The sequence below is a fragment of the Manis pentadactyla genome, chromosome 11 (genome assembly GCF_030020395.1).
Source record: "Manis pentadactyla isolate mManPen7 chromosome 11, mManPen7.hap1, whole genome shotgun sequence".
NCBI lineage: Eukaryota > Metazoa > Chordata > Mammalia > Pholidota > Manidae > Manis > Manis pentadactyla.
Genome location: NC_080029.1, coordinates 34,015,797 through 34,021,796, shown reverse-complemented (window position 1 = coordinate 34,021,796; position 6,000 = coordinate 34,015,797). Strand labels below are relative to the sequence as shown.

At 43.2% G+C, this 6,000-nt stretch overlaps 1 protein-coding gene across 3 annotated transcripts in view; it reads left to right on the top strand.

Annotated features, from left to right (window-relative positions):
• The first annotated feature begins 4,983 nt into the window (after positions 1 to 4,983).
• PALS1 (protein associated with LIN7 1, MAGUK p55 family member) overlaps positions 4,984 to 6,000 on the top strand; it is a 109,148-nt gene continuing 108,131 nt past the window's right edge. For all 3 annotated transcript variants that reach the window (XM_036906004.2, XM_036906003.2, XM_036906002.2), the window contains exon 1: positions 4,984 to 5,241. The gene's annotated coding sequence lies outside the window, so the exon portion shown is untranslated. The remainder of the gene's footprint in view (positions 5,242 to 6,000) is intronic.

The following is a 6,000-nucleotide window of genomic DNA, read 5'->3' as shown; positions in this document are numbered from 1 at the left end:
AGCAAAGAACAAATACTTTTCTCTTTGCACTTGTCATACTGTATCCCTCCCTCACTGCACAGGAGCAAAAATAATCATCTTTAGGAAGAACTTATTCCCAAGACAGGCTAGTCATAAGTGAAATATTTGACAAAGCTGAAGTTTTTCTTTTATCCTTTTATCGTCCTGTCCCATTTACTCATGTCTGTTTCTTTCAGTCGTTCAACAAATATTTATTGAGAACCATCTATGTGTCAGGTGCTACTTTAGATGCTGGGGAACCTAAAAATAAGTAGTGATGGATAAAATAAAGTCCTTGCCCTTATGCAGCTTACATTCTTGTTGGGGGAGAGAGATAATATACAATATGTCAGATAATGAATACAGTGAGAAATAAAGTTAGGCAAGGGGTGGTGGATAAGGACTGCTGGGAGGTAGGGCATGAGAGATGGGGCTATTTTATTTAGAATGGCACAGGCCTCTCTAATGACATTTGAAATGACACCTAAAGGAAGTGAGGGAGAGTAGGCACCTGGAGATTGGATATTTCAGGCCTAAGAAACAGCAAATGCAAAGCTTTGTGGTAAAAGCTATTGGAATATGTGAGGAGCAGCAACAGTGCCTGTGTGGCTTGTGTGAAACGAGAAAGGGAACCAGTGGTAAGAGTTGATGTCAGGGCGATCATGTTGGGCTATAGGCTACTGAGCACAGCAGTGATTTGATCCTGCTTTTATTCTGCAGGGTTTATTTATTTGACACTGGCTGCAGTGTTGAGAAAAGAAAATACAGGTGGGAAAGAGCCTGTTGTGTAATCCAGGCAAAAAAACAATGATGTCTTGGAATGGTAGCAGTGGGGTTGGCGAGCTGTGGTTAGATTCCAGCTATATTTTAAAGGTAGAAATGCCTTTACAGGATTTCCTGGTGGACTGAATGAGCAAAGTGAAAGCCTGAACAACTAGAATAGTGGCATTACCATATCCTGAAATGAAGAAAATTGGACAAAAATGTAAAGTTCTGATATGTTAGATTTGTTAGGCTCATTAGAAACTCAAATGGAGATGTTGAACCAACAATTGAACACATGATTGTGGAGTTTAGGGCAGAAGTTTCGGCTAGAGATAAATTTTAAGTTGACAGTCAGTGCATTGATGGAATTTAAAACCACAGATCAGATGAAATCATGTAGGGAGTAAGTGATAAAGGACATCATGATAAGTATAAGGACAAATAGTTAATGTATACAGTTCTGGGCACTGTTCTAAGCACTTTACATATACAGATTCATTTAGTCTTCACAACAATTATTGTTTTTATTTTTATCATCCTCAATTTATAGATGAGGAAACAATCTGGAGAAATTAAGTGATTTTCTTCTGATCAAACAAGTGGTAGAGCTGGGATTCAAACCCACTCAGAAGTAGAAAGCACTCCAAATTTTAGCATGTAGGGAAATAAAGAACCAGCAAATGAGACTGAGAAGGAGGTGCCAGTGAGTAGGAAGAGAAGCTAGAGTGGTGTTTCAGGAGTGCAGAGGACAAAAAGGAGAAAATGCTCAATAACATCAATGGTGCTGTCAGTCAAGGAAGAGGACTATAACATTGACCTTCACATTTAACAAAGTGGCTCTGATCGGTGACCTTGGCAAAAGTTCTTTTGAAGCAGTGGTGGAGTTAAATCTCAATCAGAGTGAGTCCAAGACAGGAACCATAGGCATTGGAGTTTAACTCTTAGGAGTTCAGCAGAAATACCACCCCAGACCCAGGCACAGGCATTCACATCTGTCTGTAAAGCCGCAGCTGAGATTGGTTCCACAAACAAAATAGAGATTTGGTTGGGAGCTTGGTGAAGGAAAGATATGGGTAATTTTATAGCCCTTTTCAGGGAAAATAACCTTAATTTTTTTTTCTTGGCATTCAGTCTTGGTCTTTTCTTCATTAGAAAAATTTCCAAGCTCCACATTTGCCTACCTTCTCTTTCCAAAATAAAATTTCTCCTGGACCATGTCTTATTTGTCTGCACATCCCCAGTCTAGCACAGGACCACCCAAAAAGGGTAAGAATAAAAATGTGGTAAATGGTTAACATTCTAAATATTGAATATCCTTGAAGGTATTGTTGACTACTTGTTCCCATAATAAGCCCTTGCTTTTCTCTGGGTACTTCTTTCATTCAAATTGATCAGAGTTTTATGTCTTTTTAAAGCCATGTATAAGATCTTAGTTTTCCTATTATTGTGGGTGTTTTCATGATAGTTTATTCTCTATCCTTTTTCTTCTCACTGCTCATTCAATAGTAAAACTTCTAGTAGAGGAATTTACCTTTCTTTGAGTCCACAGGGCACCTTATTTTCATTTATCATACTTTCCCTTGTATTCTACCTATATGGATTTATCTTGTCTCTTTCCCCACCTTACTGTATATTCCTCCAGGACAGAAACTGTTGCATTTTCCAGCCCTCTGCAGCATTGTGCTTAGCACATAGGAAGTACTCAGTATATATTTTTGAATTAATGAGTGAATATTTACGAAAGTCAACTGAGTTGAATGATAGTGACCTGTACTGAATGATACTGTTGTTAACTGCAGACAGTGGGACCTCCTATTCCACATGGCAACAACTGCATAATGTTCTTAGCTTAGGGACATAATGTTTTTAGCTACATATATGAAAGGTTAAGAAGTACCATAAAACACCAAAATAATAATAGTAGTAATAAACCAAATTAAATTAGAAACTTTGTGGCTTGCTGGTTTGCCTTTTGTCTTTTTGGTGTTCAAATTTTTAAAATATATTTATTTAATAATTAATGCACATATAACTTTGTTTCATAATTACTAATTTGTTGTTCTTTAACTTCTGTTATATCTGAATCAGTGAGTATTCTTTTAATTTACATTACTTCTGATTATTTGGTTCATACAATTATACTAATTCAGTACAAAAACTTGGCTTTCTCTAGTGCATATAGGTAATAAAACCAAAGGGATATAATAGCTTTAGTTAAGGATTCCACATATAATGGTGAATGGTAGAATCTTGAAAATGAGATTTCAGATTTGTTGCAAATGGCTGAAATGCAATATTAATAATTTCCTTCAAACCTTTAATGAAATAAAACAGCACATTTTATTACATAAGCATGTAACAGAGGCTGTTGCTGAGGGGTTAAGCAGATGTCAAGATGAGGAAGGAGGATGCGTATTTATATTTACTATGGTAACTCTCTACCTTACACTTGATTTTAGTTTGATTTTCACTACATACCCAAAACAGTTAGTTACAAGTTTGCCAGGGTAACTCAGTGGGTGAACAGCCTTGTGAAAAGGTGGACAACTCTTCTGATGGGTTTTAAACCACAGATTACCCATTTAATTCTATTTTGGGATGAATATTATATTTTCTTAACCCCCTCCCCCCCATGCTATCCACTTAGATTCCTCATGTAGAGGTTACCAGATCAAATCCATAAAAATAATAATAATTGGCTTGTTACATTACAGATGAGAAAATGTAGACCCAGGAAACGTCATGCATCCAAATCACAGAACTAATTAACAAAAAAGCTAAAACTCAAATACAATCAACTTTCCTCCAGTTTCTATATCTTCCATTCACCTTCTATTTTTTGCACAAGAAGCTAGTAATTTGAGTGATTTGGGGATTCTGGGATTCTTCACCAGAGAATAAATTTTTATTTGCCACAGGGTCTACCCTCTTTTAAAGTGAAAATGCCTTTAGGAAATAAAAATAATAACTAACATTTGAATAGCACTTTACAAGGGAATTTCCACATACTTTGAGGTCAGTAGCTGCCATCACACAGACAGTGAGCATCATTTTATTAGGGTGGGGTCCTGTGACAGAGGAGTCCAAGCAGCTGGGGAAGCAGGGCTGGGTAGCTGGAGGGTTCATTTGGGTGGGGGTGTTTTGCAGAATTGCTTAGGACCAGGCAATGGAAAGGATGGGCAAAGAGAGATTAGCTTTCTAGGAAGGCCTTTTCTTTGGGCCGCTAAATGGGTGGTTCTAACTAGAAGTGATTTTGTCTCCCAGGGGACTTTTGGCAAGGAAAGTCTAGAGACATTTTTGATGGTCACCAATGGTGGTAGTAGTGCTTCCGGCATTTAGTCGATAGAGACCAGGGACGCTGCTGCACACCCTGCAATGCCCAGGTCAGCCCCCATAACAAAGAATTATCTGACCCAGATGTTAGTATCGCTGAGCTGGAAACCCTGAGCTGCAGGAAGGAAAATTCATTGAGGAGCTAGAGGAAGTTTCTTGATTTACATGGTTTATGCATTTAAGAACTTAGAAAAGAAAATAGGTTGCACACTAATTTTTTTTCGTCCCCCCCCCCCCCCCCCACTTTTTGGATATGGCTAACAGTTCCTAAGGGATGCTGGATCTTGCTTATCAGGATTTCCTTGCACTTTATGTTCGTTGACCCAGGTCTCTAAATCGAGTTTTACTCGATTTCTGTGAAACAGCTGTGACCCTTAGCATCCTTCCTTTGTGGGTTTCAGAATTCGGTCCTAGTTGCTAGCTTTTTGGAATCTTCTGCGGTAACAGAGAATTCTCCTACCACACAAGTCACGATTCTTTTTAAAACAAACGTCAGATTGTGACATGTTTCACAGAACAGAAGTTGCCTCAAGGGGAATCAGATTTTCTCCAGGGGCTGACAGTCTTCCACAGAGAACAGTCAAGGGCTTTCGCCCGCTCCCGGCTACGCCTCAGAGAAACCTCGCGGCGCCACACAACCCAGGCCACAGGTTCAAACTCAAATCGGCTTCCTAGCGCCGGCGAGCGTGAAGCAGTTCGTCTTTTCTACTCACAGGCGCGCGGACGCGCGCGGCCCGCCGCGGGGAGCTGCAGAGCGGTCCAATGAGCGGGCTCCCTCCCCGCGCCGGCTCGGGATTGGACGATCGGCGCCAGCCTCTCTCCGGGCAGCGGGCGGGGCGCGCCGAGTAGGGGCGGGAATAGGCGCGCCCGCTGCGCCAGAGTCCCGGGGGCGCGTGCGCGGTCTCGCTGTGGCCGCGGGGGGCTGGTCTCGCGCGGTCTCGAGGTGGAGTCGCTGGCGGCGGCGGCCGCGACGGCGGCGACTGGCGGCGCGGCGAGGCGGGGGCGGGGACTAAGGATTTCGAGGTGGGAATACGGGAGTTTCTGGATTCTTTATCCGGTATTCTAAGTACTCCTGGGAGCTGTCGTTTCCGCAGTGTTTAGGAGCGGCCGGGCGGGAGGATCGGCGGCAGCAGTGGTGTGGAGGTAAGAGACGGACCGGCAGCGGCTCGCTGTGGAGATCCTAATCAACAGGTCCCGGCGGCGCGGCGGGGGAGGGGTGGCCGGGCTCGTTCCCTCCCCCACACGCGGCGCGCAGGGTCCGGGGGGGACCCGGGGCTGCTCGGTCGGCTGCCCGGGGCAGCGGCAGGCCGCGGAAGGCGTGAGCCCAACCTTTGTCCCTCGGTGTTACGCTGCCTGGCCCTGCCCGCTTCCCCTGCTTTGGCAAGGGACCCACCTCGCCCGAGTTGCGGGGGCGCGGCAGCGAGTCTCTTGCCCTCTGTGTCCTCGCCAAGTTCGCGAGTCCCAGGACTCCCTCCGGTCCAGGTCGGGGAAATGGGCTCGGCGATCACTTTCCTTTAGAAGGCGGAATGCAGTCAGCGTTCCTCTGCCTGACTCAGCTCCTGGTATTCGGCTGCTCATTGCGTTCTTTAAACAAATAAACATTTCTATTTCCTTGTGACCACTTTCAAAGGGAAGCCCTCTCTCATCAGTTTACGATAATTTATGCTTAGTTTGCAAGGTGAACGTTGAAGCCTGTAAATTGTTGTAAACTGCATTTAATGAAAGGCGCTTTAAACAGTCTTTGTTGCAAATTATGTAACTTCCTAGTAACTCACCTTCTGTTTAGTTGATTACATACACTGATGTGTACGGAATTTTGGTTTCTGTCGAAAGGGTTTTTTTGGCACTTGGCGCTAAAATTAAAATCTGATAAGATTTTAGAAATAGTATGTAATGTGTGTT